Raw genomic sequence first — 12760 nt, forward strand, 5'->3', positions numbered from 1 at the left:
ATATTTGTTACTTACAAGAAATATACATTCAATAAGGATTTATTTAAAGTTTTTAAAATGTACCTGCCCCTTCTAGATTATGTTTGCATCTACTAGTGATATGTCTCCCACTGACTGAGAACCATTGTTCTATGGCCTTTGATCAGAGATCTTCCAGATATATTAGATCATCAACCTCAATAAATATTGTAGTTGAGGGGAAATAGGGAAATGTAATTCAACACAACTGAAAGCGCCAGGTTGGGAAGACTGTCATAAGAAAAGAGCAGCAAATGGATTCATTTCTGCAAAGAAATTTGTCTCCAAACACCATAGAGCTCTCCCCAACTCATATGTAAATCTAATAGCAGAAATAAAAGGTAGCAAGCATGTTCACTTTCATGACTAACATCTCAGCACCTCAAGATTATCACTTAAATGGGGTTTTGAATTTAGGAGAGGTGATGGCTTTGCAACCAGGATGCTTCACCTACAACACCTACTCAAATAACCAATAAATGCATGTATATAAGATGTACTGAAAAGGTAATTTTATTTCCCTTTGGGGGATGATGGGTTGAGGGACTGTTGGTTACTTCAGGACCAGTAGTAGTTCAGGGCAGGGTACTGATCAAATTATGTTCTTTGCATTCTCCTGTTGATCAGCTGGAGAGAGCATTGAATAAATCATGGCATCTTCTGTGTTTTAAGGTCAATTCAATTCAATTCAATTCCTTTATTACAGTCAATTAGACCAGTACAATATTAAAAAGAAGGGAAGGACATGAAATATGTCCAATCCAACTAAGGGATTATATATCCGAGGTATACTAGCCAAGGTACTTGTCAATTATAGTTAAAAAATCATTTACAATACTTTGTTCACCTGGCTTCAATCATCCTAAAATTACACATTATAAACCATTAAAATTAAAAGTTAGTATCGGTTTTTAAATACATAAATATAGAACACAGAATGCTTATATCAATTGTTCACAATAATACGTCGACTCTTACGGGCTGCTGCACAAAATCTTGCCACCTGCACTGTAACATTACTCCACTCATCTTTAAGGAGGATTTGAAGATATTCAGCGTCCGATCTGCCAGGATATCTCCTGATCGTTGGAGAAATAAATTTTGTTCGTATTTCTCTATAAAATGGACATTGTAATAGGACATGCCCAGTGGTTTCCACTTCCCCAGAACCACATGGGCACAGCCTTTTAGCCAGTGGGAGTGTTTTAAGGTCAGTAGAAGTGAAGACAATTATTGTTGGCTTCAAGCTACTTTTGAAGGATTTGGGAACTGAAATGGTGGTAGTGTGGAAGTGCATTAATTCTGACTCCTCTATTTTTCTTGTTCATACAAATTGAATAAGTATATTACACAGTTGGCAGACTAGAAGGTAAGCCCAGATTCCTAAAAGGCTGTCTTCTTCCAGAAGAGTCTAGATAACAAAAATATTCTCCATAAAAAAGTAAAAATGCTTTCGTAACTCTGCCAACTAATCTTCAGCAATATCAGGGGATTTCAAGGTGTTGCCTTCCAAATGTGTTGGTTTACAATTCCATGGTGATGGGAATTGAAGTGCAAGAGATTGGGAGAACACAATATTGGGGAATGCTGTCATAATAGTGTTCACAGTTGTCCTGCCTAACTCCTGCCCAAAGGTGTGGGAACAAAAAGCTAAAGTAATTTCATATATACTAATTTCAATATAATATGCTTTGTTGTGATAGCTATGCAGTTAATACAAATAAAAAGCAACAGGAAGGAAGTGTAATCCTCGAAAGAATCCAAAATGGAAGAAATATTTTGGAGAAAAGCTAACCTCCCCTACCCTTCCCCTCAAAACCCCTCACAATCCTATAAAGGAATAGGACTGTTCAATGACAGAGAAGGCTGGGGAGAGAAAGTTGAACAACAAGATTTCTTCATACAGCAACATTTTAAAATCTGAACTGTAAATTGTTGTGGTCTGGATTAGTTAAGGACTATAAAATAATTTGCTCATTTAAATTACTATGAGAGAATCCTCCTCTTTAGGAGTCTACTGCAGCGAGTGCCATCTGTGAATGCCTTGCACCTCTGGAAGATTAGTGGAAAGTGCTTCATATCAGATGGCAAAACACCAAGATAATTTTGAAAGAAATTGATTACTTCTCTGTAACCCAGCATAGGACCTAAAGAAATCAGGTGGCAATTTTGTGGGAAGCTGCTTTGCAGATCTGAGATGGAATTGCAGTACAGGGGGAGGTGAAGGGGTGGGGAGGTAAAAATTTCCCAGGTTGCACAAATAGATCTTGCTTGGTGTGAAGCACCCTCAGTCACATCATACTTATGAAAAGAGGAGTGCGGTCTTTGCCAACAGCAAACAAAGTGGGCATGCCTTTTAACTAATAATCCTAGGACTGATTATCTTTCCAAGTAATTAAACATTATGAAAGGTTATTAACGTGCTGAGAATTGACAGCTTTGGAAATTGCCAGCAGTGCTGTGAGGGAGCAGACGACTGCATGGGGGCAGAAGGCAGAACACATTTCCATAGCCTTTAGTACACTCTAGCCTGCTTGTCATCAAGCTGCTGCTACTATGCAGAAAAGGAAAACAATGGGTTAAAAGATCTCCTTTTGTAAGCCTGGAAAAACCCGTACAAAGCAAGTGGAGGTGGGGGAGAACTTTCAGGTCATAAAAATGGCAGGGTGCCTTAAAATGCCATGGAGACAGCAAGTGAGGAAAGGGAGGTATGTACTCCATAAAACTGAAAGCCTCTCCCACAACTGTGGAGCGATCAAAATTATGCTTCTCTGAACCAGCCTGGTGATAGTGCTCGGGGCAGGTTAGCTCCAGCATAAGGCTGGCCAAGCAGGAGTTGAGCAGTTTTTTAATTCCAGAGATGTGTTGCAAGGAACTGTTTCTGAGATTCATCAAGTCAGTCCATTTACTGCCCTGGCCATGCCAGTATTTCCCTCCAATCTTCACCTTACAGTTTGTTCCCTTTCTCACAAGTTTCCAAAGGGAATACAACTTCTGATGGTTGCTTACTGTGCTCCACAACTTTTAGGAGGAACTAAATGTGTGTTCAAGGAAGAATCCTTTCATTGATTCATTCCTCTGCTTTTCCTGTCAGCTATAAAACTAACAGACCTGGCCCTTCTTTACAAAGAGAGTTCCTTGGGACTTTGGTGAACTCCTCCTTGGTCAAGAAGTTCTGGTGAGCTTCTTTGGTGGCTGGCAGCTTCTATGTGCTAAGCAATGCAAAATGAGGGGATCTAGTCATCAGTTAAACTTCCCACAGTGTCTTACAACAAAGCATCACTCCAGGGTATTGTGAGAAATTAAGATGGCGGCAAGAATCCAGCCATAAATGATGAGCCCTGCCAGCTACTCAAGGATGCTAGATGCTGATGCCAATCTTGAACACAGTTCTTGCACCCTTCATAACTGTAAAGAGGGAAATTGCACAGGAGGGTAGTTGGTCAAAGGGAAGAGTGTTCAAGAGTTCTGACCATCTTCCAACTAGCCACTTTTGTTTTCTGTCACCTTTCTCCTTTTCAAATGAACACAAATAAGTGGGGCTAGTGCCAGCAAAGTTCTATTCATTTTCACCAAGACAAACCAAAAGATGAGCCCAACAGTCTTTGCTTGTGGACGCTAGGGTAGGTGAGGATTAAATGGCTGGGGATGCCAGTCTATGACTGAGGTACTGGAGCATTTCGAAGTCTCTAAGGATTTAATACAAATATTATTCTGTGATTATTTCATATCTATAGCCAAGCCTTCCCCAACTAGGTGCCCTCCTGTCACAAATTGCCTGGAGCACCATTTGGTCTAGGGTTGGCCTTACCATTCCAGGTCGCCCTTAGAGATCTCCATAACTACACTAAATCACAGAGTGCTAGAAATGAAGAGTAGGAGCAAATAAAACAGGTCAACCCAAGCTACAGTATCTATACAGCACATTATTCTGGATCAGGTGTTTTCTTGGAAATTTCCCAGTGTTATTGAATGGGATAATTAATAGTATTTGGGCTTCCATAAAGACAGCTAGCCCACATAGGGAAGTGTTCAGTATGTACTAGGATATATTCTCATTCCCAGGAGAACAGCAGTGAGGCAAACAGACTTAGCTGGTGTTTAAGACCTTGTACAAGTCAGAAAGCTGCCCTGTAAAGATAGTATATAGGTGTCAGTCACTAAAGCCAGTGTAGAAAAGTTTCTTGAAGATGTTAAACTTTAAATATCTTTGCTCTAATCCAGGCTTCCCAATCCCAGACTCATCCCAACCCTACTGGAGGTACTGGGGTATTGGGAAGGCACCAGTTAGGCAAGACTGTAAAAGAAGGTAATGAAAATAAGCAATGGCAAAGATTTCTATTGTTCAATTATTTTTATTTTTCATAATATACAAATTAAAAGACAAAATAAAAAAAGATTACAGTGAAAGTATGAGAAATAGAAGAATTGCAAAAGAAGAAAAATAGTAGAAATAGCAATGGCAAAGATTTTTGGTGGCCAACATCTTCTGATTCAAAATTTTCAACAATCCAAAGATTACAAAGGAAAGAGCGGTTGATTCCGAAGTTCATCTACTGTCCAGATCTTACCTTATATGGATTCTGTTGTGCAAAAAAAACAAAAACAAAAACAAGATACATAAATGTCAATAAGAAAATAAGTGATTATCAGTCACTGACCTACTGCACGCACATGACAGCTGAAGTGGTAAAATATTGTTGAATAGTAAGTACTACTTCTGACAGTTGCTCAGAGACAACATAAATGAATGCTTTCTTTTAGGTCAGAAAAAGTCCTTGAACAGAAAGCATGTCACTCATCTAGGGGAAAAAGGCAGGTGAAAACTTTTCACTCTTACATTTCATTTGAATAGACTAGATTTTTTAAAACATGAAACCTGCATTCAGTCATGCAACTCTCACCGGTAATCAAAGGTAATGCCACTTCAGATCAGTTCTGTCATCTCAAAAGTTATTTGGGTAAAATAGGCCTATTTTTGCCTTTTCACATTTTGAGGTCAAATTTGATTGAAGGTCTTGACTTGGTTCAAAAGTTCCCAAATGTCCACGATATTATTTGGTTACCTTTCCATTTGTGTGATGAGAAAAGAAATCTAAAATGCAAAAGAAGAAGATATTGAGCAGTTCAAGAAAGCAGTATAAGAAAGCAGTTCCTCTGTCTGAAACACAGCTGATTTTTAAAAACCATTTTATTTTTAGGAATGACTATTAACCACTGCCCTACTCTAAAATGCTATAACCTTTGCTCCAAACAGATTTTTTGATTATTAGTTGATATAGTTTGCCAAAGGGCTCAGTTCTGTATCCCAGAAATACTGTCCCTATGTCTATGTGTCAAACTCTTTTGTGTTAAGGAATTACAATGTAAGTTAGGGGAAAAAGCACCCTGCAAGGACTCTATGTAATAGGGAACCAGTTTGCCTTTCTCCCTATTTCTGAAAAAGGGGGAAAGATTCTTGTAATCCCAAAATAAGCAGTGGATATAGGAAACAGTCAATGAAAATGTTGGACGTGTAGTCACTTAGATGAAGTTTTTCTCCCTCTCAGCGTGTCATAGACCTGATGCAGCAGGCTGTTATCTATGAAACAACTGAACTGTAGCTCACAGGTAGAACACAAGCTTTATGTGCAAAAGCCTGATGTCCGTTCCTGGTATCTGCAGGGAAAGGATGTAAGCCCTCAAATGCTAATGGGCAGAAGCAGCCAGCCAGCTGTTGCAGGACAGAGTTTCGTGTAACGTTCGCCTGCCTTTAACCTCCGTAAACTAAGCAGCTGCCCTTGGGTGCAGTGAAGAATGCTGCCTTGTCATCACTGTTGAAATAAGATTGATTTGTTAGCCGGGTCACCATTTACTATACCCATGGAATGGGCGGAGATACCTATCCTGCTCATTGTCCCCAGCAGCAAAATGTCTTCAATCAGCCCAAGATCTCAGGATGCAGTTGATAGGAGGCCTGACAGACTGACTCCAGAAAGCTATTGCCTGCTTAACAACTAAACACAAAGATAGTTATGTCAGTACACAAGAAACAAAATCCATAGTTTTGCAACATTTTTCTTAGAGTCAACCAAAATAACATCAAACAACGTGCACATCTCTGAGAATTCTCTTTCATTTATCTTCCATCCAGGACCTGACGTTGGCACCATTTAGATGGTTAAATAATCAGACTTGTTCTCCCTGTGTTCTTCATGTCACAATAAATTTGCTAGGCTGCAAATTAATTTTTTTTAAAACTGCAGAGAGATACAAAAGGCACATCATTGCCCTTGGCACATACAGTTGCTCTGCTGTTTTCAGATTTTATAAGGGTTTGTGCTGTTTCAAAACATGCAAACTCCACTTGAACAGCAGCCGTCCTGGAACAAAATACATGAAAACTCCATTCTACCAAACAATTCAGCTTCTATTACCACTATCAGATCTCTCAGAAACATCTGTTCCCAGCCAAGCTTTAAGGTGATGCAACCAAAAACAATTTGTCTGTGGCAATGTAGATTTGCTCAGGCACTCCTTTTGAATAAATTGTCCAAGTTCACTTGTACAGCAATCTTGTCTCCTCTGAGTGTTCTGGTCTTTACGTTTTTATCTCTGCAAGTTGATTCCCCCATGTTTTAAGCAGTAATATGGTGGGTAATTTTAAACTTAGTTCAGCACTCTTCTACTCTGCATTCAGATAGTGATAATTTGATAGGATAGTCTTACTGGTCTACAGATCCTCCTGTTCACTCAGCTGAATGGGGTTTAGGGGCTCATTAATAGCACCACTGATTTTAAAAGTTTTGGAAGTATTTCTGGCCTGCCAAACTGACCCAGAAGAATAGAAGTGAGTGCACACCCATCAGAAGTAAACAGAAAAGGAAAAGAAAAAGAAAAAAAACTACAGTAGCAGAGCCTGATCATGCAGTCTGTAAGTGAGCTGTGCAAGAACAGTGTTATGTCTGTGTACTGTACAGAATCTATTCATCACTGAGGCGAAATAAAATTAATCTCAAGTAATAGGAGTGGTAGTAGATCCAGCTTGGATGGCCCTGCCTATGGCTGACAGAGTACTCAGTACCATTGAGCTGGAAACTTTTGGCACTGGTTCTCGATGTCCTTGGCAAATGATGTGGTTCACTAGTTTAGAACCCAGCCAGAAATAGCTGGGGCCTTCCAGACTTAAGTGGAAGAGTCAGGATGAAAAGACTCTATCTTTAGGCAGTGTAATTGATTGATGCAGAAAATATGGAGGGTGAGGATCCTTTCCAATTGCAAGAGGCAGAGCTGTATTTCAGGATCCCTCAGCATAAGCTTTAGGACATTGAAAGGAACAGAAAGTCTTCACCTGAATTTTACCATACCATCTCTTTCGATTCATCATGCTGGTCTACCTTAATCTTTCTTTCTTTGCCTCTTCAAACCACTTTCCTTAATCATGATAATCGAGTGTGAATCTTTTTCCTGAAAATATTTCCTGAAAGTCCAAGAGAAGGATTTCTTGTCATAATGTTCCTCCATCTATTTAAGTATTACTAAGCAGACACATTCTCCTGCATTTTTCTAGCCATTCTCATTCCATTGGCAGAAAGGAGGCTCCTTTGCACTTTTTTTCAGAGAAGAGAATGTTGATGAAATTTTCATGGCTGGGAAATAGTGTTCTTGCACTTAGTCTATTACCAGAAGGCCAAGAGTTTAGTGTCGCTGCCCTGTCCTTCACTGCACAATTATCTTTCTAATGGTCTGCAGCCACTTGGTTTCTCAGACTTCCATTAAATCCAAAAGGAAAGAAATATGACCAACGTCAATTTCTTACAGTGGGCTTTTTCTGATTGAAAAGTGTGAGCAGACAGGGAGGTGTTAGAGCAACTGAAAGATGGAGAACAGAAAACAGGAACATCTGCAAGAGCACTTGCTGCCCTCTCCTTCCATCAGCACCCATCATACAAAATATGAAAGAAGTCCTCACAGGAAAGGAGGCAGAAAAAGAAATCTCTTTCACAAGGAAAGAAAACTTCTGGACGCTGGAAATAGTTCCCTTTCCCCCATTATCCAAAGCTGACCAGGTTATTTTAGCTTCAGAGGCAGAATGTCCTAGAAGGGTTTTTCTCTGGGAATAAAACAGATAAATTAACTAACAAAAGCAATGTACTGACCTTTTGTGACACCTAAAATCATTTCTCTGAGGTGATAACCTCACTCTGCCTAATGGTACAACTGGCTCTGGGAGACGTCAAAGAGTTGTGTCTAACTGAGCCTGCTTTCTTGATATGTCATTTCTATCTTCAGAAACAACAGCAGCAACAACTAATTCTTCTTCCCCTCCTCCTGTTTAAAAAAGGAGCATTCGTATTTGCAACCTCACCTTCCTTGAAGCTGCATAAGCCAAGAACTTCACAATTCATTATACTAAGTATAAGGACAGGCCCTCAACATATGAATTAATCAGAGATGCTTAACTGAATCATTATTTTGATCATTTATCAAACAATCGTAATAATATTCTCATGTTTCCTGTACTGTAAATGCTCTTTCATTACATTGGATGGAAAAGTATTCACCATGTGTTTGGATTTTCTGAAGTTTTCTATACCTTATCAGAGGTTCTTATGAGTCCTACTGATATATAAAGGGAACAAAGAATATTAAAGGTTGGTGAGAAAAATGAAGTCATCCAACATGCTATGTGTCAATGTGAAAGTAGCAATTCCTTTAGTCCAATTAAATTAAATTTTAATTAATTAATTAATTAAATTTACATTGGTAAACCTAATTCAAAAATAAATTTCACTCATTAATTTTAATTATTTAAATTTAGTTAATTAATTAATTAATAGGATAACTTGGGCCAGTTATGTAAGTACTTGATTAAACATTCAAGGTTGATTGGGACCAGCCCTATACAAAAGGTTAGAAAACCATTTATAATGCTCTTGGGTTCCACCAATTCCCCAATCAGGCATAGCCTGAAATTGAGAAGATTTGGGATAGTAACTCATCTTCCCAAGAGGAGCTATCCAGTCAAAATCACTCCCATGTCAAACGGATGAAACCCAGGACACTAATCAGGTATCTGCAGGGCTTTCTTACCTTGGCTGAAGCCAGTGTTCATGACTCTACCATGAGAAAAGCACAGCGAGATTCATGGTAGAAGAGCAAAGCAGAAGCCATTGCACACTAAGAAGAAGATTGAAGCTCATTTCAGGTTTGCCAAAAGCACCTAGATGACCCTCCAGACTTCTGGAAGAATGTTTAAGGGACAAAAGAGTCAAAAGTGGAACTCTGAAATTATATGGATGAAGTTATTTCTGACAGAAACCAAAATTGGAGTAGACTAGGAGTATTAAAGAAATTGAATGACACAAATGTACTCCATGTGGCTTTATGTACACTTGCTAAATTGTCATACAGGTAGTCCTCAACTTACAACCACAATTGGGACCGGAACTTCCATCGCTAAGCGATGTGGATGTTAAGTGAGTTGCACCCAATTTTATGACCTTTTTTGCCATGGTTGTTAAGCGAATCACTGTGGTCATTAAGCAAATCATGCTGTTGTTAAGCAAATCCAGCTTTCCCCATTGACTTTGCTTGTTGGAAACCCCCTGGGAAGGTCGCAAATGGCAATCATGTGACCCCAGGATGCTGCAACCATTGTAAATACATGCCAGTTGCTGTAATGGTCATAAATCCGAGGACTGGTCATAAGTCAATTTTTTCAGTGCTGTCGTAACTTTGAACGATCGTTAAATGAATGGTCGTAAGTTGAGGACTACCTGTATACTGTATATTCAACCAATCGTTTTCATCTGAGTAAGAATCTGTGGAATAATAGTTAATACATTACTTTTAAACAAGAATGAAAAACAAAACTCAGAAATTCAGAACAAAGGAGTGCCAAAAGTATATGTAGCAGTCACTAACTATATTGCCAAGGAGATTATTATTCCAGAAAAAAAAGGTAAGTATAGAATAAGCTGAAGTATTATACTATTTAGCTTGGTAACTTGTGTGGGCCTTTACATCTGTGCAGATGAGATATAATTAGGCTTGCCTCTGGCTAGCTGTAAACCTGCCTGACCTGCTTTGCTTCTTCTGTGTTATTGTGTATATTTTGCTCATCCTGAATGCTTATGGGAAGATAGAAATGTATATTATCTCTTACCATCAACCCAAACGATTGTTTTGCAAGAATGCACCAAACCACAGATAGAAAGGCTACCTCATATATATAGATTGTGAAATGGAGGGCACGTAGCAATTTTATCGGCATGTAGAACAGGGTTTGTATGGTATTATAAACAAACAACAACGACAAAAAAGGATAATGTGCATGAAGTGAAACAACTTTAAGAGAAAGAGAGATGGAAAGAGCACTCACATTTCTACATAAAGCTATTTTTAGATTCTTACAGAGAAAAAAAAAATGTCATGTCCTCCTAAGGTTGTAAATGCTGATTCAGGAAATGGTAGCTATTCTAGATCTGGGGTGAACAGCTTTCCTTGGGCTGAGGATCACCCCAGTCTTTGAATGCTTTGTTGTGTGGAAAAGGAAGAATGAGTTTGCAAAACATTTTTTTAAAAAATGTGGGAATGAAAATGAAATTTAATTAAATATTATTACTAAAACTTTTAATTAATGTCACCGCTGAACTGTTAAATTTTAATATGCACTTACATAAACACTTACAGAGATCTCCATCTCATCACATCCCAGTTGATTCCCAGATTTAGGATAAAGTAAGAAGTGTGGGATCAAAAACCTCCCACCCCCATTGTCTCATATTCATCCTGTCTCTCTGTTTTGCTCTCGCTCTCGCTCTCTCTCTCTCACTCACACACACACACACACACACACACACGTCTCATAAAGGGAAGAGAGGATGACACAGAAAGGTAGAACTCCAGGAGTTTGTTGCTGGTAGGAAATAGAAACTAGGAGGATGTAGGGGAAGTAACTGAGCTGTGAGGGGGTTGATCAACTGGGGGTGCAAATTGTGTATTATGTGAAATCCCATATGTCAGGGGAAGGATGAGGAATTTGGCTTTTTAGATATTGATTATGTGTCATCAAGTTGTTTTTGACTCCTAGAGACCATATAGATAGATTTTCTCCATGACTTTTGGGATATTACTGATTCTCCCTCACTGATCAGTCCACTGGCTGGGGCTGGTGGGATGTTCACAAACATCCATAGGGCTACAGATTTCCCACCCACCATAGAACGAATTTCCTTTTCCTCTTAGCAAAGAGCTTCATTTCTTCCTTTTTCCACTATCCCCCCCACTGTCCACACACACAATAAATGACACCAGTCTAAGAATCCTGGTGAATGAATGCCTGCCTGTTTTACTAGGTGAGGAACATGGATATTTCAGGCAGAAAGCATCTCTCTTGAGTGAAAATGGTCATCTAATTTGAGCAGTCAACTCATACAACAGCCGAAAAGGAACACAAGAAGGAAGGTGGATGCAACTTTGCTTCTCAATGCATTAGCAAGTGGCGGGGGAGCAGGCAGAGGAGAAGATAGTTTTTCAGGTACATACTTATGATTTTAGATTTCATCACTGTCTCCTATTGTTTTATTTGCAAACAGCTTCTGTGACCTAGGAATGAATGGCTGAGTGCCAAAATGTGGGTCAAACTATAAATATAGTCAAATGTGTTGAATACAGCTTCATATTTAACCCTGCAGGATTTTTTGAATTGCAAATAGCATTAGGATCACAGTGCCAGTAGAAATACGCACACACTGTGCTAAGTGAGGATGTCTTAAGCCATGGTTTGTGAAACAAGCCATAGTGATAGAATACTAAGCTGTCATGAGATGGTTCATATATTATGGTAAGCCAAAACAGATGATGGTTTAGTATGATATGTGAACCAAGTTTTTCATGATGGGATTTTTTACCCTTCACATCTCTGACCTGAAGAAAATCTACCTTCCAAAAGTGGTATTTTATTTCAGGGAGAAAAGCCATTGGTGTTAGGCACCATTTTGTTTCTTTAGGATTAAGGGCAAATATACACATTATGAGCAAACACAATGGTGGAAAATATAATTGGTATTATGTGGGGTTTCCTACAACTTTTGGATGGCATTCTGGGTGGACATGTATTTTTAGATGATGCCCTGGCAACCTGCTGGCTAGGATTCCCAAGGAGCACACTCAGTTGTCAAAAGGTGTGGACAGATGATGCTTATTGCCCAAGGTATTGCAAGGGACTTCACTGTCCACACGACAACTATGCTTGCCACGTGATATGAGTAGCTTGTATCAGTACAACGTATTACCCATACCTGCTTCTCCTGGGGTTACCAGCACGCAATGCCAGACTTTTCTGCCATGTTTCAGAATGAACAAGCTTTTTCGACCCTGAAGTTCCATTAACTATCTGCCACTCAGCAATGGTGGTGAGAGACAATAGTTCATTGCTAATTCTTCCTTGTTAGGTCAGATCAATGAAGTGCACATTACTATACTAGAAACGATGGAAGCTGAGTTCAAATCCCCCCTTGCCTATTATATTCACTGGATAATCTACCTCACATAGTTGTGAAAATAAAATTAAGAGAGAGAAACCTTTTATTTGGAGGGACAATAGGATAAAAAATTAAAATGACAACAGCTATAGAGTTACACTGACAAAAAGGACAAGGGCTTATGTGTTAGCAGCCATGTTTGGGAATCTGCAGGTCAAGTCAGACTATTAAATAGGACTACAGCTTTTTAGCTCTACAAAGTCTGGGATCAGAGA

General features: G+C 39.1%; 1 long non-coding RNA gene across 1 annotated transcript; it reads right to left on the bottom strand.

Annotated features, from left to right (window-relative positions):
• Window positions 1-4428: 4428 nt before the first annotated feature.
• On the bottom strand, window positions 4429-6130 carry LOC112542087 (uncharacterized). The gene is made up of 3 exons (XR_003085960.2): window positions 5900-6130; window positions 4923-5113; window positions 4429-4601 (listed from the first exon to the last, which is right to left on the bottom strand). It is a non-coding gene; the product is annotated as an uncharacterized LOC112542087 (long non-coding RNA).
• Window positions 6131-12760: the final 6630 nt, after the last annotated feature.

The sequence above is a fragment of the Python bivittatus genome, unplaced genomic scaffold (genome assembly GCF_059951505.1).
Source record: "Python bivittatus isolate LINGU-HERP-01145 unplaced genomic scaffold, Pbiv_v1 ctg000020_np1212, whole genome shotgun sequence".
Classification (NCBI taxonomy): Eukaryota; Metazoa; Chordata; class Lepidosauria; order Squamata; family Pythonidae; genus Python; species Python bivittatus.